At 34.6% G+C, this 25,377-nt stretch overlaps 1 long non-coding RNA gene across 1 annotated transcript; it reads left to right on the forward strand.

Annotated features, from left to right (window-relative positions):
• Positions 1 to 10,505: 10,505 nt before the first annotated feature.
• LOC149918692 (uncharacterized) lies at positions 10,506 to 19,878 on the forward strand. Its single transcript, XR_016465645.1, has 3 exons — positions 10,506 to 10,637; positions 18,268 to 18,285; positions 19,820 to 19,878. It is a non-coding gene; the product is annotated as an uncharacterized LOC149918692 (long non-coding RNA).
• The last annotated feature ends 5,499 nt before the right edge of the window (positions 19,879 to 25,377 follow it).

The raw sequence follows: 25,377 nt of genomic DNA on the forward strand, positions 1-25,377 counted from the left end.
AAACTGAAGCTATAACCACAGTCCTGTTTTCACTGTAGAACTAAGTTTTCCAACTCCATCAACTGTAAATAAATGACAGATACTTCGGAAACAAATAACTTCTATAAAAACATAAAAATTAAGGCTGCTCAAGGTTCCCTCAAATCACACACCTGGCCTAGAAGTATGGCTGTAGTAGAAGGCATATTACCTACCTTTACATCTTGTGTTTGCTTACCTGATACAAATATTTTGGAGGATCTAGGGAATCTCAGACAACACCAGTGCTGATGTCTACGAACTATAATCACATTTACTCTCCCCCTTCTGATTTTTCAAGTGATTTAATATTGATAGTAGTGGTTGATTACAGTAGTGCAAATCAAGAAGATGAGTGGTTACTTTTTTAAGATGGAGAAAACGAAAAAACTGGAGAAAACAATCCAAACTTGTATTTATGCTGAAGACTGTTCAGTTTTACTATGTTTGTCTTTAAACTAAGCAGTTTTGATCCTACAGAAACTTATGAAACAAAATTTTGTAGGGGAAAAAAGGCAACAATTAAAGCCAAACAAAAACAGCATCTTGAACACTAACAATGTACTTAATTACAGAAGTAAGTGCAATTTCCTAAATCCAGTGTGTCCTAGGAATTAGACTATCATAAGGATCATAGATGGGTCCACCGTTTGAACATGGCTTTTTGCTTAGGCATGCTACTGAATGATGAGGCTGACCACTTTAAGATCATTAATTTTTTTTTTAGCCTCTGTGGGTAATGGAACAACAAAAAAAAAGACGTTATAATACAAAGTTGTATAATAGCAAATCAACACTTAGGTTTTTATTTTCGCTAAATACAAAGAAAGGTTGGAGCAGGACTGTATAACCTACAGCAGTTCTGTGCTCATCCAGACTCAAAACTTGAAAAGAAAAAAAAAACACAAGGAGAAAAGAAAACAGCATTTTATTTCTGTGTAATGCTAATACACTAAGGAATTGGTATCTTTTGTTGCCTACAGCACAACTCCTGCTCTCTCAATTTTAATATCGTAGCACATTGCCAGTGGGCAGTGCACAGCGCTCCATCAGAAGCATGATCTGAAGCTTAGTGGCCTACAAAGACATTTGGATGAGTGGGCTGAGGAAAATAGATGATGTACTCTTTGCAGGTATATAGAATGCCTCTCTTTGCATAGCTCTGCTGCTTAGAAGTAACTCAGATGAAGCCATACTTCCCTCATTTTGATGTCCCCTTTCAGCAAACTCACTCCCAAGCTTTCTAGCTTTCTTATTGCCATCTCTTTTACTAGCTAAACCAAATGAACTAAGGAGATACAAAACAAATGTATAGAAAACCACAATGACTTCAGGAAAACGTAACACCACTGAAGTGAGAAATGTGCAAGTTATTCAAGATTTAAAAGGAGGAAACCATTATGAATAGAATTAAATTTGGGAGCATAGGAGTAAATAAAAGAAAGGAAATATTTGAAATATTTATTTGTGCTTGTGAGAGATGTTGGCTCCATGGAGACTTTGGCTCCATGACACTTAGATAATTATTAAAATCTGTTATATACTTATTTTCCAGAAGAGAATGCTTGCATGTACTGCCATTAGTGTCCAAATACTGTTCATTACAATCTAAAGGAGAAGAAAAATCAAGTATTAAATTTAAAATGTCACTGAGCATCAAGGATGGACCTGAAGGATGCCTCCTATCAAATACCAGAAGTTATGAAAAAGGGATGTCCTGTTTCTGTCGTGGCAGGGAGAAGGGTGCAAAGGAAAAGACAGGTGTATTCGTTGCTGAAGAAATATTAAACATCTGCACTTCATGAGGCAAATCTTCTAAGGATTATGTTTCTAGTATCAGCTCAGTTTATTTAAAGAGAGAATTATGTTTGTCGTATCTGCATACTAATATCTTGTGATATTTTTGTACTTTTTGCAGTATAGTTTTAAATTTGTTTTACATGTGAGTAAAGGTAGTTTCTATGGTTACAAACACTGTTTCAGTTTTTGCCTTTAAAAAGATAATGATTTTTCATATTGAAACAAAAGAAAGGCAAAAGCAATTTATCAGGAATAGCAATTTCATGTCACTTTTTTGTTTGTTTGTTTTTAAGTTTACTTAATTTCTGTGACATAGAATTGGTGAAAAGGTTCTTCTTGGAAGAATTTTCTTGTAATAGAAATACAGATTGAAATTTTTGCAGAATAATGGAAGTTTCATGTAGTTTTTCTTTCCTAAAAACGAAGATGGATTTAGGGAGCTTTATTTATTTAACTATTTCCCTTCTGATAATGTTGAAATATTTCTTAAATCCTGTAGCAGTTATTGTAGGGTCAGGCTTAGAGTATTCTTAACTGAGAAGCTTAAAATTAAGAAACTGTTGAAACAAAGAAAAATATTTGAAAAATCAGCCCAAGTTCTAACAAGATAGGTAAATGTTGAAAGGAGATTTCTACTAATAAAGAGATTCTGAACACTGATTGGAGGAAGGGGTGAAGGTCACAATGTGTGGTTGAGAAAATGATCCGCAGAGAAAACAGCATCTTAGCTGTAGGGCTATGCTGAAAGATGGCCAAAGGCAAGATGTGAATACTTGACTTATGCCAGCTTAATTTCTGAAAGCTAGTAAGGTCCATAATAGAGGCTGTCTGGCTGTATTAAAAAAACAAAAACAAAAAAATGAAACAACCAATCAACCAACCAACCAAAAACAACTAAAAACAGGGGGAGAGCAAATGGAGACCACTAGGAGCATGGTTGGAGATAAGTAGTTACGATGTCATTGTACATTGCCTCTTGGCTCATCATCACTAAAGAAAAAGAAAACTGTGTCTCAGCCGTTGATTGGGATGGCAATATTGATCACAAGGAATGGCAGGGCATCAGACTGGGAGAGCTGGAACTCCTAACTACTCATTGTTTTCCTGGCGTGTCTTATTGCCCCTCGGTGAGAGGGAACTTGCTTCTCAGTTCATAACTCTACAGAATTTGTTTCCCAATTCCTTTCACACTTGCCTCCCTCCTGAATTAAATCAGTAATGATGAAATCATAAGCTAATGGTGTTGAAAAAAAAAATAGAGGATATGTCAATTGTAATTATAAATAAAATCTCTTGAGTGACTATTAATATCACACATTTAACCATTTCTTTCATGTGAGGAAAGTCAGCAAAAGATATAAATTACCAAAGAATTGCATCTGATGCACATACTGAAGGAGAAAAAAATATACCGGGACTACTAGAGTTGTGTGAGGTGTAAAAACAACTCTTTTTATCCTCTATAGCCTTATACACTTATTACAGGGTTAAAATTGTGAAAATCAGAGATTCATGTTCTCACATGAGCTACAGGCACTTTCAGCTTGTTGTAGAACTGTATTTTATTTCATATACTCAATGTTTGCTGCTTTTGTCAGGCACAGGCTACATTTTTGATCACTTAGCTTCTTCAGGTGATATTGCTGGAGGTTGTGAATGCACATGCACAGTCAATATTAACTTTAATAAGTAAGTTTCCTAGAAGTAAGAAAATCATATTGCAGTCTCACCTAAACTGATCCTTGCTTTCAAAGTCCTAGTGGCAAAAGTTGTGTATCCATAAATTCTTTGACCTTTCAATACTGCACAAATATATGGATCACCTGTAAATACCAGTCATATGTTGTGCTGAGATGTAACCACTCAAACATCTATGGTTGGAGTCCTGTGGGTCGGATCTACTGAAAGAGACAACAGGAACAATCTTCATCTATAGGAGGCGATGTAGAAATTGTGGGAAACATCTTTTGCAGAGACTAGCAATATTGACTAGTGGTGTCAACTGAGAGCATTGAGAGTGTGAGCTAAGGAACTGTGAATTTTATCTCATCTGCCCAATGAAAAATGTATAAGGACAGTTAGCAAGTCACACAATTTTGCCTTGTATGCAGTATAACTGTGCTACAGGTGTTGTATGCTGCAAGTTCAATGATGTAACCCTGTTTTTTCAGTAATTTGACCAAAACAATAACAACAAAACTCCCACTAAAAAAATCAACCAGAAATCAAAAACTCCCATTGTGTTGCTGTCAATGTTTTGAATCCTTGGAGCAAATCTGTGATACGATAGCTATTAAATCTATTATTATACTAAGTACTAAATGGAAAAAAATAAAACTGAGACATTCCCCTCACACTCTCTTCTTCTTAGCACAGCATACTATTCTATTTTTTAATCTTTAAATGTTATATATACTACCAATACAATATTGAGTAATCAGCTGTCATAAGGAATCAAAGACGGTAAGTTTTCATATTAATTATGGGTAAGATATATTGTAGATACAATATGTAATAACTGTACTCTGTAATAACACATACTTAGTAGTGATTTTAGTACATAAAATATACACACTACTGAAAACATAGAATGAGTACTTATGATGCAAACGCTTTCAGCTAGATTTTAACCCTGAGGTCCTTCTTTGTTTTACTGCCTTTGCTAATGGTAGAGTTTGCACTTCGGCAAAGCTCAGCTGGTAGGTGTGTCCTTTATAGCAATTTTATTTATCAGCTCAAATAGATTTTAGAGCAGTGATGTCCAAAGAGTTGTCAATTTATGTGAACAGACATGGATTGAAATCTGTGTCAAATCTGGTGACACCTAGAATGTATTTTTTGCCAAGCATTTAAATTTTGCAGTTATTCTACTAAATCTAATTAATACAGTGTCGGGATGGCAGATTAGATTATTATGCTGTGTTTGGCCTATCCAAATTTAATTAACTTTTACAAATATTTGACAATCTTTGTTCAATATCCAGGAAATCAAAGTTGAAGTATATGCTAGTAAGAAAACTCCCCAGACTCTTCCTTCATTTTGTAAGCATTTAACTTGCTCAAAAATCTCATGTTTAGAGATAATAAATCTAAAAATATAGCAAAAACCTGCAAGGATGGAATATATGCTTGTGTCATTTTCTCCTGAGGTTTATCATTAGAACCATATTTAAGTTGCTCCCTGTAGCTACAAAGGTAGGTATGATGAATGGTAACGATCCGTCAATTACCTGGAAAGTACTGTCCTGTTTTACTGGAGACTGAACAATATGGCCTGGTGGACCTTTTGGACCCTGAAGCTGTAAATATCAATAAGAGATAAAGTGTTCCTAATTCATTATAACCTAAGCCTGTAAATACACACGTAATGTATGAATGTGAAACAGCTGCATAACTTCCCTAGTACATGATTTACACATACTGGCTGCAAACAGGGCATGGGAATGCTTTGTAATTCTTGTCACAGAATAACACTTGAAAAATAATAACTTACATAATTAATATTTTTATTAAAGCCTTCGCATCCTTTCCCTAATTTCTGGAACCATTTCGGAAATATGACTTAAAAAGCTTTGTGGGGTTTAGGAGTAATATAGGAATATTTTGGCTTTGTGTCCCAGGTCTGATACGTAACTTCACTCTGACTTTGGTCAAGTTACTTGAACTATCATTCAGTACAACTTCCCATATGCAAGCTGTCTGCTTCTTTCTGTTTGTTTGATTTCTCCACAGAAATGAAGCAAAAATACACCCATGGTATCTTACTCAGCACCAATGAAATTTTCAGGAAAAGCCATCATCTGCCATACCTGCCAAGTCAAAGAACTTAAAGTGATGTGGAAGTTTGAATTCAAAGTTTCACTATCATTATTTTGAAAGTATTGCTAGGAGCAGGATGCAAGGAAAATAATTTTTAAATCATCATCATCATGATTTTATATTAATGGAAGATCTATATTTTTTTATGTATAGAAAACATTTACTCTGATGAAATTAGTATTTTTTGATCTCTGAGAAATAAAACTCAGACTGATCCCAGGATTTCAACCTAACTTTTGTAACTTGGCATGAGAAGGTTAAATTGAGTATCTAACAGGCACAGGACTCTTTGTAGACAATATCAAACTGGAAAGTCAGTGGGTTTTCAGCATCACAACAGACTTGAATTGTCTTTTGATTGTTTCCTGTTCTCCTTACTTACTCCTTAATAGGTTTTCAAAAAATTCTAAATGCTCACCTCAAGTTAAAGGTCTACTCTAAGGCATCTGCTGCAAAAGATTTAAAATAACATATGCGATATATATTTAATATGCTATATATATTTTTTGTAAAGTAAAGCTCATCTCTTTCTCTTGGCTCTTTCTTTTCCACTCTCAGGCTGACTTTGAGGAAACAAACAGATCTTTGGGACTCTTTAGTCTACAACCACTCTTAGTCCGCAGGCCAAAAGCTCTGTAGATCTGTTAATATCTTTCACTTCTGCAATCACAGCCTGTTTGTCCTTAACTCTGATGTATTACATCCTTGAAGCTATCTTTTCTCACTGAGGCAGAAATCTACCGGAATCCTCTGGAGCAATGGACACATTTTGGAGGCTGTACCAATTCAACTGTGAACATATATTTTTTGTTTTAATTTATGGGTTCTGCAAAATGTTTTTGATTTCTTCTTTTTGCAAATTCTTTAGGCAAAAATCACATAAATTTTAAGAAAAAAATTGCAATTATTTGTATTATTTGTAGCTCTCCCCTGAGTTAAGCGAATGAGTTAAGCAAGCTCTATAATACACAGTGAGAATAAAAGACACATTTCTGTATCATTCTTCTTCCCTGCTCAGACCTTCTGATTGCTTTCAGAAAATAGACTTTCTACCAGATCACTGTCTATTTTGGTATTTACTCCCTGATCAAGTCTCTTAATAGGTTGCTTTTGGATTTTTTTTTAATTATATCTAATGCTCTTTATACCCCAAAGCTTACACCATGCCCACGACGGTGTTCATTGCCTATACTTACTTCTGAGAAATAATTTTATTCCATCTTTCTTTCCTCCATCTGTCCATGAAGTTCCATATTGTTTCCCTCTCAGTTGTAGCTGCCTAGCAATCAACCCCTCCTGGCACTCAAATTCAAACTTCTTTAAATATCTCTACCTATCTCTATCTTTAAATCTCATTCTCTCTCCTTTACTTAATGGTTAGGCAAAAGGCCAAGAACTTTTGTTTTATCACTTGGGTCACCAGCCACATTACTCAGTGTAAGGGCTTCTGAAGAAATACATTTGAGTCTTAGCCTCTGGGACCTATCACAAGCCTAATGAGTGGAAAAGGCAATAGACATGGGGACTGCTGTGTAAGTTCATTGGAATTTTAGGCTCCATCCAAGGAAGCTTGTGGAAGCTCTTTAAACTCACTTATTAAAGTAATTATTTGGAAAAAATGGCAAAATAATATTTACCTTTGGTGCTGATTCTTTTTTTCATGATGAAAATAATTTTTTTTTCATATTTTATGGTATAAAAAATAATAATAAAAGAGTGCATTTACTGCTTGTGTGTACTTTACCAGCATAACTATTAATTTGAAATATGCTGGTGATAGTGAGTACAGACACTGTTGTCAAGATAGACTAGTTGTATTAATTTGACTCATTTCATTGAATCTGCAGTAAATTAGATGGGAATAGTCTATACTGATTTACTTATATGCCTTAAGTATCCAGTCTAATATGTGGCTCAAGTTAGATGGCTCCTGTTAGATCACCTTATGTGTATGCTCTTGTAGGACAGTTTAATCAAATCACACTGCTTGCAATCTCTTAAAGGGATTGAGCCCGATTGTTTTCAGTAGAATTGACCTTTGAATAGTGGTAATAAAGGGGCTGTTACAGCTTCCACCCAACCTGCTTCATAGGCTGAGAGTACTTCATTTTCTAGAACTGACAAGTAAATATATTTTTACAAAAAAAGATTAAAATGAATAAATATGGAGAAACAGAAAAGAAAATCTACAATCCTGTAAGGACAAAAGTTCTGCAACCCCTGGAGTGAAAAAAAAAAAAAAAAAAAGATTTTTATGAATATAACTTCTAATATTTTTATCTAAAAAATAAGGAGACCTTTTTTCTTTTTCTTTTTCTTTTTCTTTTTCTTTTTCTTTTTCTTTTTCTTTCTTTTTCTTTTTCTTTTCTTTTTCTTTTTCTTTTTCTTTTTCTTTTTCTTTTTCTTTTTCTTTTTCCTTCTTCTTTTTCTTTTTCTTTTTCTTTTTCTTTTTCTTTTTCTTTTTCTTTTTCTTTTTCTTTTTCTTTTTCTTTTTCTTTTTTCCTTCTTCTTTTTCCTTCTTCTTTTTCTTTCTTTTTCTTTTTTTATTTTTATTTTTTTTTTAACATGAAAAACAGCCTTATCTCTGCACTGGACATCATACGTTGTCTCTTTCTGTGTGTAAGGTATTTTGCAAGGCCTTGAAAGCCTCCATTCTGGTTTCAGAACTGATTGATTCCCCACTCTGCACCCAGTGCAATGCCTGAAAATAAACTCTTTTGTATTCTATTTTTTGTTCAAGATATACAGATTTTTACTTCTCCATTAGAACATCTTTGAGACATCTATAAATGATCTAGCTTTTCAAGAATGTGTAATATTTTTAGAGATAGGATAAGCGAAGTAAGTTCTACAAGGACAGCAACTTGTTCCAGCACACTGACTGTAGAAAATTTACTAACTCTCTACATCTTTTAAATGGAGCTTTAGGCAGTATTGTATGTAGTAAGGTGACACAGCAAGACTTTTACTAATCTAGAGATAAGACCCTTCCAAACTTTGCTGATGTGAACAGTGATACTGAGGATTACAGGAATTTATTTCCCAAGGAAACTACTCAAGCAAATAATAGTTTTCAGGACTAGCTAAAGTGCGGATTGCTACATTCTTGTGGACAAACACAACTAGACAGGGTTAAATTGAGTGACAGAAATGTTCTCTTTATGAATCCTTTTATGATTGACACTAAAAGACATTCTAATCTTGGACATACAAAGCCTGTAGTTGTAGACGCTATGTTACTGAAATAAAAATATTGTTCTTCCCAGGTACAGAAAAGCTAATAACGCAGCACTAATACTGTTAAATGTAGTTGTTTAACAGTATTAACGGATATTTTTTCAGCCTGTGTATAGGACACATTAGTATCTAATTCTCCAAATATATAGGAAAGTTCACCTTGCAGTTACTTTGCTCCACTATGTAGAGGAAAACAAAATTTAAAGAAAAAATGGAAAGCTCATCTTTGATTAATAATTCTTCATCTAAATAAGAATGAAATAATTATTTACTGTATAACTATTATAACTATTTACTCGCTTATTGTATGCAAAGATTTATAATTTCTTATTACTTCATACATTCCTTAAAGTATCAGAAATTTAGTTCTCAGAGTATAATAGAAATAAATAGATGGCATTTATATTGCAGGAAGAAAAGCAGCAGTGATTTTAGAATCATTCCTGTACGGAGTTACAAGTTCTATTTTATTACAATTTCACCTCTTGTTTTCCTAAAGTATGATGGGACTGCTCAATGATAGAACATGGGTCTTCTGTTTCTGAGGGATCAAATTAATTTCAAAAACAAAACTGAACAGATTTCTAATTAAAAAATGAGGTATCAACAAAAAGTTTCAGACTACTGTTTCATTTTTAATAGCCTAAGAGCAACAATAAGACTACTTTTGGTAGAATATGCAATTGAATAACTTTTATAAATGTTCTCCAATCAAAGATTGTGAATGAGAGAATATTTATGTCCAAGAGTCAGAATACATAATTTTGGAATATTGTGGAATTTAAGAATATCTCAGAGAGCTGAACTGATGCTAATTTTAACTGTACCTTATTAACTCATGAATTACCATCTAGTGAGAAGGAATAGTCATTTTCCAGAAGTTTATAAAACTAAAGTAAAAATATACAATAGCAATTCCATTTAATTTTCTCATGATGCTATCTTATCTTTCCTCCTGAAATTTTCCTCTAGTCATCATTTTTTAATGTTCAAACTTTGTGCAGTCAGAATTTTACAACTCTACATAAGAACTGAAGAAATGTTTTGGGGCAGAAGTGTGAAAGCTCCAATTCTGTCTCTGATAGTGGCAGAAAACCTTGGTTGGGACTAGCACAAAAGTCTGGCCATTCCTGCCCCCCTGCTACCAGCAGTGCTGGAGCTGGGTTGCTGGTCAGTACACCTCTGATCCAGACATTCCCACCTGCTTAGTGATAGTCCATGCTTTCACCTTAACTTAGAAGTGTTTTGTTTACCAATTTAAACTTCTTATTTAAACTTAAACGAGTTCCCATACTGTGGAGGTTGATACATTTTTTGCTTGAGTTTATTTTTTGCCTACTGTAAGAAGTAACTATTTGTCTCCATAGCTGTTTCCTCTCCAAAATGAGTTGTCTCAGCCCTTTCTGGTTTTTCCCTGCAAGTGGCTGCTCTAAATTTTTAATCACTTTTACTCTCTCTCTCTCTTTTTTTTTTTTTTTTGGTTCTCTTCTAACATCACTACCATTTTTATTTTTGTTTTTTGAAGGGCAGAGTATATATGCAATAGTAAAGATGTGGTTTTACATAGTGGGAAAACATCTTGTCTTTTTTGTTCTCAGTACCTTCCTTGATAACTCTATGTTTTGCTGCTCTCTTCTCAGGGATGAAATCCAGACTTACTGTGCTGAAGTTCCCAAGGCCCCTCCTTCCCTCCTTCAGCCCCAAGCGTAGATGAGATTGCACAGGAATCTCACAGTAATCTGGCATAGTATCAGTCTGTAATGGTAGGTTACACACTTCTGCAATCAGATTTACAATTTCATATTTGAGTCCCTTAGTTCTTAAGTACTTACGATGATTTATGACCTTGTATTTTGTTTTAGAATTCATATGTAACTTCTTGAAGTTTAGTCCCTCTAACCTGTCTGCTACCAAAATAAAATAAAAAGTTCTCTGCATATGGAAACCTGTCCAGCATTAGTTAAAAACTTGCAAAAAGAAGCCCTTAAGCCTAAAAAAAAATCCTAAAGCCTTTTTGCTCTTGAACAAGCCTTTAAAAGGTTGGGCATTGTCTATAACAAGCTTTTTGTTTTTGAGATATTTAAAGAACTTATTACTCAAATCAGTATCTGTTTCAAGGTGTTCATCTATTTCTTCTTTGGCTTTCTTAATTTCCTGTTTCTATTTGACCTTTCAGACTAGCCTTTTCTCTTCTTCACTAACAGGCTATCCTTTTCATAGAACTCATGTGTCTAATTAGTTAAAATTCAAAGTAAAATTGTATTTTTCTCCAGAGATTCCCTAGTATTTCTTTTTCTTACGTTTATATTATACACTTCTGTCTGTATTTTCTACTGTTTTTCCATAGTTAAGTGTTTAATACAACAGCTTTTAGATACATGGAATTTAAATTATAATGCTACAGAATTTTCTCCTTAGCCCTGAATTTCTACTACTGGGTGCAATTTGAAGATCCTGGATTAGGGTCATCATTGAAACTGTCTATAACGTTTATGTGGAGGAAATCTTAATTACAATTTGGATCGTAAGCTTGCCCTTAAAGACAGAAACATCCTGGAAGTATGTAAATTAAACATGTATTTCATTAGTATGACTAGAGTAGTCAGCAGAAAGGAAGATTAATCTTGTCCTTAATTGAACTATCCTTATTACAATAATAAAAATCTCACCTACTGGCTTGAAGACTTGGGCTGTTTTGGAGGTCTTTCCCCTGAGCATGTGCAATTTCAAGAAGTGCTGTGTAATAATATGCAAATTAGGTAACAAATCATGGAGCTGGAGGCTGTGTCTGGGTAGTGGTCAAGTGATAAGAATATGCTTAAAAATATTGTGGAAAATCCCTGTGTGCGCTCCTTTGCAGGAGACCGCCTAGTGTCCAAATCTGTGCAATTTTGAAATAAATCAGTATCTCTTCTCTGCTTGTGAGATTGGCCCAGTGCATACCAGGCAATGAAATAATCTTTCAAGCAACAAGTTCAGAGAGCAGAGAGGGGCAAATAAAGAATATGTTGCTAACTTTTTTGGCCTTGGAAAGTTGGAACAAAAAAGTGTAACCTTTTTTATTTTTTCTTCTTTTTCTGCCACTGAGATGATTGTTGGAAATGCTCTAATCAACCCTGTGAGTGATTTCACATGCTTCATCTGTACATGCTGATACATCTGCTCCCTGCTTGGCTGCCCATCCGCAGTCATTAGAGAAGTAGGTATAGTTACTAAAGGGAATGACTCTGTGAAGGAAAAGGCAGCTGGAGGCTTTGAGAGGTATACCTGAGGCTATCAATGGGAATGACAGAGCTGTGTGATGGCTTAGCAAATGAACTGTAAATTACTTATTTTTCCTCTAGTCATCACCAAAAGCAATCAAATTTGTGGACTTGCATTTTATCAGAGCTAAGAAGAGTTTAAATATGCTTTGATTTTAGTGTAAAATGTAGCTAATTCAAACATATATCTATGTAGTCAGCTGTGGGTTTTCTTTACAGAGCCAGTCTAAATGTTCTCTTTTGGAGAGTCATGGCCAGAGGCCTAGCTCCCTTACAAGTGATCTTTTTATTTTGCTGAATGAAGAAACACATCCCTAGAGATTTGAATACATAGTAAGACATCCCTGGGAAAGAACAGAGGAGTGTGGTGGGAGTTGTGCATTGCTTAAAAGTTTAACTCCTTCCCTTCTTTGAGAAAACTTGTACAGGGTAAACCTGAACACCCTCCCAGGTTATGCATCTTTCTAGAAAGAGTCATAATGAGAAGTGCAAAATTAAACTGTCACTGAGGAAGGGGACTGGAGTAGTTCATTGACCCCTTATGTGCTGTACTTGTGAGACTACTGTTCAGTTTTGAGCTGCTTACTACAGGGAGAATATTAAGTTGCTTGAACTTAACGAGCAACATTATATTATAGATGAGCAACAAACCTGGTGAAGGGTCTAGAAGACAAGACATATGAATACTAATTGGGGAATTTGGGATTGTTTTGTCTGGAGGAGAAGAGGCTGTGAGGAGATCTTGTAGCTTGCTACAACTACCTGAAAGGAGGTAGCAATACTCTGCTCTTGTGAGGCCCCATCTGGAATACTGCGTCCAGGTCTGGAGCCCCCAGTACAAGAAAGACAGGGAGCTGTTGGAGAGGGTCCAGAGGAGGGCCACGAAGATGATCAGGGGACTGGAGCACCTCCCCTATGAGGACAGGCTGAGGGAGCTGGGCTTGTTCAGCCTGGAGAAAAGAAGGCTGCGGGGTGACCTCATTGCAGCCTTTCAGTCCCTAAAGGGAGCCTACAAAGAGGAGGGGAATCAACTCTTTAAAAGGGTGAGTGACAGCAGGACAAGGGGAAATGGTTTTAAACTGAGGGAAGGGAGATTTAGGTTGGACATCAGGGGGAAATTCTTTACGGAGAGAGTGGTGAGGTACTGGAACAGGCTGCCCAGGGAGGTTGTGGATGCCCCGTCCCTGGAGGTGTTCAAGGCCAGATTGGATGGGGCCCTGGGCAGTCTGGTCTAGCATTAGGTGGAATGGTTGGTAGCCCTGCGTGTGGCAGGGGGGTTGGAGATTCATGATCCTTGAGGTCCCTTCCAACCCTGGCAATTCTGTGATTCTGTAATGAGGAAGATGTTCATCTTTTTTCTCAGTTGCTAAGTGATAGGACATAAGGCAATGGCCACAAGTTATGCAGATTTAGACTGGATAGTAGGAAGAATTTCTGAAGAAAGAGTGTGGCCAGAGTATGAGAGGGTATGAGTTGGAAAGGGCTGCCCAGGGGAATAGCAGAGTCTCCATCCCAGGAGGATGGGTGATGCGGCTCTAAAGTTCGTAGCTTATTGATGGGACTTGGTAGGTTGGGTTGATGGTTATACTTGATGATCTTGAAGGTATTTCCAGCCTAGATGATTCGGTGATTCTATGATTTTATGTTTGGTTCAATAAATTTGGCATATTATGTTAGCTTCCTTGATTTTTTTTTTTTTTTTTTGTCTGAGAAAAAGAAATTACTGAAATTATCTAAAAGTGACATCAAAATTCACTAAATGAGCAACAAAGAAAATCTTTAATGCTTTCCAAATCTTTGATTATAATTCTTTCCCAGTGTCTGGTGGAATAATTTTCTAAACCAGAGAAAGCTGTGGCCACCATCACTCACCATCTCTGTTACCTACTGCAGCTGTTCAAAGGAGCCAGACAATATTAGTCAGCAATACCTTGGGGGATGAATTGGGAAGTGAGTTATTAGTCTTTTATTTTCTGTGCAGACAGGAAGATAACTCTTAGTTTAAAGAGATCGATATTGATAAATGCTGATTCATACTAAAGTTGTTTCAGAGTTGAGCAGATTATAGAAAAGACAAAATATATTCATTAAAAATACATAGTGAATCATATTTAACTACTGAAGATAGAAAACAGAACAGTATACTAAATGTTCAACAAGTAGCTGGTTATCCATTTCAAATATAGTGTTCTTTTCCTATTATCACATTCTCAGTGGTTTAGCTTTCTTCAAAGGTTAATACGTATAATATTTCAGTTTTGAAAGTAAAATTGCTTTCCATCTCCTGTTTGCAAAACAGGCTTATAAAATATGGAAAGGAAAATGGCAATTCTTCCTAAGCATTCCTGCAGATAATTTGTTTTTATTTCATACAGTTTGATTTGTTCTCATATGCAGTACTTTACACAAATTACTGGGACTGTAGCTCAGTTGTTTCATGTCTTATATGTATTAGACTTAATGAAATTTTATTTTCATTTACACATAACCTTTTTCTACTGATTTTTATCAGGGCCCAATCTAAAACTACTGGAGCAAAATGCCTAATGAAAAGTGATTAAATACATCTATCAATAACTTAAATATAATAAGTCCAGAATACAAATGTTGTATTAATTGAATAAGATTTCTGACTTCTATTCATTCTCTTTATTCAAGTTTTTTCCTTATCGAAATTATTATTCTCAAGTAAATTTTTAAAAAAAGTTGATTTTGAGAAGTATAATCTTTCTCTAGATATTTTTCTATGATTTTGCTTTCAGGGTACCCTGTGAATTATGGCTAGTGTTTTGTTTTATGTGTGTCCCACATGTTATGTTTATGTTACTTCCTCCTTCATCTGTCAAAGTTTTGGATGCATCTAGAAAAATCTTTCCCAGGCTGACAATTAATAGAACTGACTAGAACTAATTTTGATTGAAAAGCAAATTTAAATAATAGTGCAGAACCTAACTTCTCCAACTTTTTAGGAGTTTGATTTTACAGTTATATATTGAGACACTCTCCAGTTAGAGGACATTCTAAAATGCAGTTTTATCCAATATACAGATGTTTGGGTATTTGCAGGATAGCAAAAGCAGCAGAAGGATGTGTACTCCTTCTTCCATAGTTGTACATTTTGTCGTACATCAGCAATACAGAGGCTATATTTTAACAATAAGGTTCAAAACCTAACACTAACATGAACACTATCTGCCACAAATAAACCCAGGTAAGTGAAAGCTTATGACAAAGCAGTCAAAATCTGAACAGAAAAAAAAAAAAAGAAACAAACCATTAATCACAAGCCATTAAATCTTTTTACTATAACACTTTGAAATAATTACCCTACAGCAAAATGCAAAACCAACTAAATTTGTGTACAGCACCACTATAAAGATTATTTTGGGGAAAATACATGTTTAAACATCAGTTGAATCTGGTTGCAAAATGAGAACTGTTACCAACATTAAGGTATATGGTTGGTTTTTTTTAAATATTTCTTTTCAAGGAGGACTTGATTCATTTATGACATATATTGCCTCAAAGAGACATGCTTCAACGGTTGTCTCCTGGTAAAGCATCATATGAAATAGCTGTGAATGGGTAGAAAGCAGTAAAATGTCATCTCCAACTAAGCAGTGGTCTTAAAGTAAGTCCTTATTTCTGTTAATATATATCAATTGCTGAAAATAACTACTTCACTTCCTTTCTTTCATCATAAATGGTGGCCCAGTGCCATTATTTATTTACCTTTATTCTCCCTCTTCAACACTGTGTAATGCTACTGATAGCCCACATTCATCCAATTTAGACAGAAAGACAGAAAGATTTATTTGAATTAAGAATTACTAAATCCAGTTCCTTTGTCTGGTTAAAGAATGGACCTTTTGTATGTTGCTTCCTCTAAAAGCATCTTTAGTCTTAAATTTAAAAAAGAAATGTCTACTTTTCTCCTATAGATGAGTCACAAAAATACTATTAAAGAGAAGAGTATGATAAATATTAACAAATTCTGTTCAGTTTTATCTGATTTCTCTCACTACAGAGGTTATTGATGTGGCAAGTTATCCATTCATACACAATTGTTCAAGCAAACTGCCATATTTTGACCAAGAAGGCCAGATCATGAGTAGAGCTTTGAGATTATCCCTATGATGCCGTGAATCAAAGCCACTGTTTGTAATAATAAATAATAGCAATGAAAGTAGACATACTGTACTAATTCAGTCATCAGATACAGACTACCAAAGGCAAAAAGTGGGGTGAATTGTCTTGATGGAACATCTTGTATCTGACTGTGATTTTCTTCACTACTCAGTGTGATTTAGATGTGATGAAAGTGTACAGAACCACTGTACAGTAACAAAGATCTTCAGAGTGCACAGGCAGTAAGCCATTCATCTGAACTCTCCTTTGCAAAGTTTCAGAAGATTTACTGAGATAGCAGATACATGATTTAATATATGCCAATTTCAGTAAAAAAGCACTCTTTTTTTTTTTCTGATCACATAATTTATGAGTACATTGGTTATGGGTGTATGCTGCAATCTTTGTTTCAGAGTCCCTAATGATAGCAAAGTAGCATTTTGGTGGGGCAGCAAAAAAAAGTTTTCAATGATGATGCCTAATTTGTGTATTCTGTAGGAGACTAGATTCCTTTGATGTTGATTTTTAAAGGAAAGGGAAGTTTAAAGAAAGTTTATAGCTCTTAAATATCCATTGTAAAAGTATACAAATTTTTGATAACTATCATATTCCTTGTATGTATTTAAATACAGTTAGTGTAACAAAGCATTTGCTAATGTAAAAGCCAATGTTCTAAATTATGGTCATCTATATACTAGTATATACATATACTAGTAACATTTTTTTATTTAAAAATGCTAATAAAGATGCAGAACATGTTTCTTTATATGAATATCACTGCAACAGTTTTGGATCCACATGGAAGATGAAAACAGGCTAATCTAAATGCAGCCATCAAAATATATAATAACTTTCTACTGTATATATAATAATGTTTATTTTTGGTTTATAGAAGAAGGCTGAAAATGATGGAATGTTTATATTATTAAAGTGATGCAATTGGGACCATATTTAATAAATACTGTTGATCAATTTGCAGCATGTGAGCTTAAAGGGCCTGTGTTCTGTGGCAGAACATGTGGACTTAGTTTTCATAGTTATTAGCATATTTGGAAAATTTGTCTTCTGGATACAATCTATCTATGAAAAAAGAAAAGGAAACAATTTTTTATTTAGTGCTATCTTTCATTATCTTCCCTTCAATTTATTAACCCCTGTATTATCTTCTAAGATGACTTATTTCTGATTTTCTTCTTGAAAAATTTGCAGTGAATTCACACATTTTGTTTTTCCTTGTACAAATGTGTTTTTCTTTTCTTTTTCTTTTTTTTTTTCCTTAAAGAAAAGACCTTAAATCTGAGCTGGTTTGTATTTGTCTAACTTAGTCTCTGACCTTTAAACAGATCTCATGTATAGAGAAGCCTCTTTTTTACTCTGATGTATTATTTCTGAAGCTCTCTGCTGACCTGTTGGATTTCTGGTATCAATTTGAAAAGCTACATAAACAAAGCACCTTTATATATATTTTTTTCTTCTACATATTTCAAACAACTACTTCATAAATTGATTCACTCTGGGTTTTGTTGAGGACAGCATTAATACTGATAAGTGAGGTGCCCACTGTTCAGATGATCACCAGTCCCTGTAGTAATTTTAGTGATTAATGATTAATTAATCAGGAGTTCCTAGTACTGCTCTTTGATTCTCTTCCAGTTTATTTGGTAAAGTTATATACTTGCTAAGTTATTATACTCTGATTCTCCAAAGTATAAAATTCTTGAACAGTCCACATTTCATCTGTCTCTTCTGCTGTATCTCCTGCAGACTGTGTTTGATCCAGACCTCTTAGTGCATATTAGGATCTTTCCACATGGCTGCTTGCCTGAACTCTAATTCTGTCATTGATTCAAGTTATTTGCCAGGCAAAATGCTATCTTTCATTTTCCATTTTGTCAAATTCTGTTATTGCATTAATTCTTCCCGCTCTAGCAAATGCATTTTTTTTTTTGCTGTTGTAAAGATGTTTTCAACTAATACTAACATGCTTTTCATTCTTTTCCAGACCTTCAATACTGCACAGGTAAGACATGACTTAATTCCAGAGCTGCCAAGCACATTCTCCATTTAACCAGATTCATTACCATCTACTCCTCAGTCTTTGATCCTGTTTTTAATTCACTTAGTGCTGATGTCTGTATCAATTTGAACTAATGCTTTGTAGAAGATTTGTGAGAGCCAGGACTGATATCATTCCAGACAAATGCACACAAATCTGAATGTCCCTTAATTCTTTTTTTTTCCCATTCTTCTTCTTTTTTTTTTTTTTTTTTTTTTTTTTTGTCTAAGTATTCATTAGTCCTTTGCCTCAAAACAGAAAACAAAAATGTCTTAACCACGCTTAGCACAGAAGAATGTCTAATTCAAGTAATGCAAGATGCTGCTTCAATTATTGAAGAAAATTTAAAAAGAAAAGTGACATTTGTGGTATGAATAGATGTAAAATGAAATTCTATGCCTCTGAGACTGTCAACTACTCAAATGAAGGGAAAGCTGCTAAAATATCTGCTCATTTTGAGCCAGATTTAATGGACATGTAAAAAAAACATCTAAATGTTCAGTGCAGAAATTACAGCTGCCTTGGGGCACTAGTTACTTTTGCAACTTTTTTACAATCTGCATTAACCTTTTTAATGAATACATACATCTAAGTATGACCTGTAAATCCTCTGCCCAAATCTTGGTTGTTGGTTTGTTGGTCTCCTTTCCTGTCAGGTCTTGTTTTCTTCCCCTTTTCAGGGAGAAATAGTTTGCTATGTATTATGGAAATAACCTGTGCAGGTTGAGAAAAATAGATGACCTTATTGTTTTGCTCTGCATTTATCCTGTATATTAGCAATATTAATATATTTATAGTGTGGTTTATGTTCTTATATTGCTGAAATTACATTAATTCAAATAGTTTATAGACATATCGTATTAAATAATGAGAATATTAGTGACTAAATGATTATACAAATGATAGATACTTGTTCAAGATTAACATGATCAGTGCTTATTGTGATATTTCAGTTTATCAGATTTTAAATTTCTTTGAATCAGTAGAAATTTAATTTTTTTTGTGGGTTGTTACAAAGAAATCTGACAGTACAGTAGCAAACAATGTTAAAAATATTTCTGTGATGTTTCTTGAGAACTGTTAATCGTTACAGAAAAAAGTCAGAAGACAGCTTAGCATTCTCACTGATAAAAATTCAGGCCATTCTGAGGATATCTCATTTTGGTAAAAGTCAGTTTAACCTATATATGTTTCAGACATATAGTCATATTTGCTGCATTTGATTTGTGCAATGAAAAATGGATTTAAAAAAGTAATACACTAAAGTAAGAGCAGTAAAATGAAGGGACACGAGCTGTGAGGAAGCTGGACGCCATCTGAAAACTGGTGTTTTTAGACTCACTAAGAAATGCACTGTTACTTTGATTTAAAAATTTTAGTTGACAAACAACTTGATTTCGAAGACTTTCAGGTATACAATTAGTCTTTTGTAGACATAATTGCTTTTAATAATCAGCAACCTAACTTCTAAAATTTTGTTTTCTCCTGCTTTTAACAGTGAGAATCTGAAGCAAGAAACAAGAAGCAATTCTCAGAGAGTGAATGAGTAAAACATTTATTTTTCCTGCTTCATTTATTTCTTCCCTCATGAGATTTTTGCTACAAACTTCTGAGAAACAGACGGCTTTTTCTGAGGAATTTATAAGACATATTTGTTAAGCATGATGAGGATGATTAATTTATAGAGTCAAAGCTCAGAATGATGAAGTTTCCAAAAACTGCGTGGTGATTAATAGATTAAATGTTTAAACTGTTGATGTTGGACTGGCTTACAGGCCATTATCACCAGTCAAAATGTTCTCCTGCTGACAATTCCAATCAGGATGTGAAACCAGCCATATTTTCCATATAAGTTGTAGACTAAGAAGTCCTTCAATATCTTAGACCTTTGTTTCACATTCTGGCAACATGTTCTTGTGGTTTGATTAAGAAGTGCAGAGAGTGATGCTGTCCACATGACATTAATAATAATTCTATTGCTTTTAATCAGCAAATGGAAGTTGAGGAAAACAGTTCAACTCTAATGTAGACTGACCTGGACTCTCTGTGTTTATTCATTTCTGTTTCTTAACTCTTCTGTCTATTGGATGGATGGATGGATGGATGGATGTACCATGTACCATATCCTTCTCTCTCTCTCTCTTTCGCCCTCTCTCTCATCTCTAGGGCTGTGTTGTAATTACTTTTAAAGCTTATATTTCATTTTAATACCACTTACTATTCTACAATATAATTACTCAGTGTGTACTTGCCCTTTGATTTCATTTGCTGAGGGAACAGCCAGCCGACTAACCAACCAACCAGCCAGCACCCCCCTCCTTCTGCAAGCCTTCTACCTGATTTGAGTTGATGCCCGTTCACTTGTTTCTCTGGTTCATTTTCTGGAATCAGAAATCACTATCTGTCCATGTAAAAAATCAATCTCCCATCCTGTTTATAAGCTCCCCTCAGGTAATGGATGGATATTCCACACTGTATGGCATCATGTTCAGCAGTAAAACTGGAGGAAAGTAAAAGGACATTCAGTGTGATTTGTCTTCCAAAGTAGTTGTTATGCATGATGAACCCTGCTTTCCTGGAAATAGCCAGGAAATACCCTGCTGGCTGAGGGGAAGCAGTGAAAGAATTCCTAATTTTTTGCTGTGCTTGCCCAGACAACTTTGCTTTACCTGTTGAACTGAGTGTATCTCCACATGTTTTTTCACTTTTGCACTCCAAGGATTTTCCTCTCCCACTGTAGGAAAGGAGTGAGTGGCTGGGTGGGCATCAGCTAAGAGCTCATGCCGTCTCAGCTCAATTACTTAATAAATTTTAATGAATGAAACTGTAGTACAGAAATGAGATCATTTAATAGAATACTGTAATTATCAACTACATTACACACAGGAAGAACTTAACTTCTGGCAAAAAATATAAAATAACTTAAAATGATCATAAAAATACATCATGACATATGATCAGCGAAAGTAATTGTAAGAACTGCATGTCCTATTTGGACATTTGTGAGGTGAGATAAAAGCAAAGTTTTCAGGTGAAATTTACATTGAAATTTCTTTGCAGTGGAGTATCTGACAAGTTTATTAATGGTTTGAATTTGTGGTTTTTTTTTTTTTTTTTTTGGTCATTTTAACATTATTTAAGTATCTTGCATGCTGCATTTAAAAGTACTTTTTTTTTTTTTTTTGCCAAGAATGCATTACTCAGAAGTACAAATACAAAATATGCAAGAGAAAGCACATGAAATACATTTAATACTGCCAGCTTAAAAAAGAAAAAAAAGGAAAAGAAAAACAGTATAAAGTGCATAAAACATTTTCCTGCAACTGTTTCTTACATAAGTTGGAACAGAACTTCTATTTGTTAATATAGTAGGGTTGGTTGAATGGTAATTACAAAGCTTTTCACTCAGGAATGTATGCATGGCTAGATATCATAAAGAATTTATTCTGAGGTGTTAGAAGTGATTTGAGAATTCCATTAAAAGAAATAGCCTTAATCATCCACAATAACATTATGTTAATTATTAATAGAGCTAATAAGTAGTCTGAAATTGCTCATATAAAATATTAATCAGAAGGATAGATGAATTCATATTATTTGTGACAAGCATACTGCCTCTACTTTCCAATACCTTTATAATATTATTATTTATCTGCTAAAAGAGATGAGAAACATTTCAATACCCTTTGCGAAAAGCTACTTGAATAGATTATCTTCAGAGATCTTGTTTTACTTACAAAATCTATTTATCAGCTATCAGGCAGTATTAAGGGAAAGGCAGCAAGCTGTTGGAAGGATGCAAAAAAGTTCTTTTTATGCTCTAAATTGAGGCTGCAAACAAGCTGACAGACACACACCTTATGATGTTGCATTATCTGAAAAATGAGAAGTGTTCAGCCCTCTGGGCTCAATTCTTCTAATCTGGAAGGTTTTTAGTAAGTCAGGGGAATCAGCGCTTACCAGCTTATATGTGGCTGTCTGTGAAGCACAGGACAAAAGTGTGGTGGCACCTTTAAGTCAGATCTTTCACAATTCTCATATAAATTGTCTCTGATGGAACAAAATCATAAATACCAAGAAATGCAAACTGATTTTATATTTAATTTTTTTGTGAAAGGAAAAATATGTATTGATATCCATATAAGAATTGGAAGGCTTTTCTCATTCTAATGAGATGTAAAAGAATTTGCTTGCTGAAGCTGATACTTAAATATGTCAATAATGTAAGGCAGAAAATTTTTCTGCAGGAATCAAACATATAGCCACATTAGTATTTTAATATGAAAAAAAAAAATATCCTGGTGGCATGCCTGTAACAGTAATTTTTACATGTCTAATTCTGTTTATAAATTATAAATATAGCATACATTAAATTGGAATTAATCCTATGTATTAGACGCTGAGCTATAGTGGTTGTTGTTCCTTTATTACTTAATCCTGCAGAAGTTAAATACAATTGTAATAGTTATTGTGGGCATAATTTAATTGCCACTGAAATTAATAGGAACATTTCAACTGTTTTCAATGGCTTTTGGAACCTGTACTAATCCTGTAACTAAGTATGCCTGTTCTGTATTTGATGAAATTATTTACCTCTACATAGGCATAAAATAAAAGCTAAAGATAGCAGAGGAGTTTTTACTGCTAGAAATTTGCCTTTTTTCAAAATAACTCAGATAAAAAGATAGTAAGGTTGGAAATCAGTGTATTCATAATTTTGCTTACTATGTAGTTCTTTATGAAATAAGAGCAAAACAATAAATATCTTCAAATATACTATTGAAGATCTAAATTTATAAGCTTTTTCACAAAGTCTGTAGTCTTTTAAAACTATCAGCATTGCTGGTCACGTTCCAGACATAAAATAGTGTTGATTTAATAAAACAAAAATCCATAAGACTTGTGTTTAAGCTGAGTTCACAAATGTCAAGAGTATTAACATTGATCACCTTTGATTTACAAAATGTTACAAATAACATGGTATTTTGTTTTTGTGTATTTTTAGATAGATCTGCTCACTGTAATCATGAATAGATAAAGTATGGGGAAAAAAAAAAAATATATATATATATATATGTTGTTCTGGTGGATGTGCCTTGTTAGCACCAGGATGATCATTCTTTTCTGTGACATAAGATCTTGGCTGCCTGCATGGGCTAGGCAATCCCCCAGCCTTTCTTCCCACCATAGAATCACAGAATCATAGAATCACAAAGGACCTGCAAGATCACCTAGTCCAACCACCCTCCCATTACCATTGCTACCACAAGCCTCTAAACCATATCTCATAGCTCCTCATCCAGATGCCTCTTGAACACTTCCAGGAACGCCAACTCCACCACCTCCCTGGGCAGGCCATTCCAGTGCCTGAACATTCTTTGAGAGAAAAAGTTCTTCCTTATGTCCGCGTGGCGTGGTCACCTGGAAAAACTTGATACTCAGTTTAACTGGCTGGAGCCCTGCTGTTGCAGTAAAACCTGGCATGCCCCTGTTTGGAAATGAAAAATGAAAAGACATTGTAGGGTGACAGCCTGGAGTCTGACAACTGCCCTCTTGGCTCACAATCTGAGTGATCCATCGCGGCATCATGCTTTCTGTGACCCTGCATGGACTTACACAGCGAGGGACACAAATTGAGGTGCAGTGGTTGGGATCTGGCAAAGAACCACATGAAAGGAGCTGAACAAATACCTGGAAGTCAGAAGAAATGGAACAGTCACTTCTTATCCCCTTCTTCTGTTTTTCTATGTTTTTATCTACATGCATATTTCTAAATAAAGGACATCAAATTTGACATGAATAATTCATGATAGGTGATCTGGATGCCAACATATTTACATTGTAAGTAATGACTGAAAAATAAGAATGAATTTCTACAGCTGTTACCTGTGTGTTGTGTGTGTCTAATCAAATTCCATAATTAGAGAAAAATTGGAATAATTATGTAAAACACACTGAGAAAAATGAGGGTAAAAATGAAAAGAAATCTCAGTAGCAACAAAACATCTCAGTTAGGATTAAAAAAGTAGCTGTCAAGCCACTCGCATGTAGCTGGTGCAGCATTGTGAATGTTGTGTCAGCTTTAAGATAGTACTGAAAGATAGAAACATGAAGAAAAGTTTTCTAGTACTGCAAGAGTGAAAATCTTTATCTCTAAGGGAAGAGGCAGTAATTCAGACTAATAACAAAATGGTCACTCGATAGACTTTAGAGTACCATTGCCAACAATTAGCAGAAAAGAGGCTAGTTGACTCTGCCTTTCATGAGAAATGTCAATTCCATCCCTGACTGGCCTGCTGAATTTTTAGAAGAGTTTGAATTTTGCAACTGAGCAGAAAAAAAAACTGGTACACTCGGGCTCTGTAGCCACCATGGTGACATCTGAACACCTTTTCCTTATGCGTTTTCATTATATGGAGAGAAGAAATGTGCCTCTGGTGCCTTTGTAGTACATCTGAAGAAGTGTGCCTACAACAAAGCAGAACATTTTCTATACAATACTACATCAATTAGACTATTTATACTTACCAGGAGATAGTCTAACAGCCTTTAACTGAATACAAATGCAGAATAAAATCTTGATATTTTCATGAAGTCTTTTTGTGTTGGCGCTATCCTAACACTAAATTAAAAACAGTAGATTTGCAGAAATCTTCAAGGTACATTTTAAAAATATGTACTCAAAAGTTATCAACTCTGCAATAACATTGGTCCAATGCAATTATACTTTTTTCAGATGGCAAAAAGATTAACTTCATTTTGAGTTTGCAGAATGCAGTCTGTGAAAAATGTTATGCATTACCTTGTAAACATCCAACATGAATTTCAGAAACCCAGGCTAGCTGATGAAGAGAGCAGCTATGGTTGGAATAAAAGTTGAGAGAGGAAGTCCCAGACCTGTCCCAGTCCAAGAGACAATTGACTGAGGAATGGTTCCTGGGAAATGCAATATAAACACTGAATGAATGAGAATTCTCCTATACTAAATGGATTGTCTTTAATATGATCTATAGTTGTCTAGGGCAATTGTTTCATATGCAAGTCTTATGCCAGAAT

The sequence above is a fragment of the Phasianus colchicus genome, chromosome 3, assembly GCF_987193195.1.
Source record: "Phasianus colchicus chromosome 3, bPhaCol1.hap1.1, whole genome shotgun sequence".
NCBI classification, from domain to species: Eukaryota; Metazoa; Chordata; class Aves; order Galliformes; family Phasianidae; genus Phasianus; species Phasianus colchicus.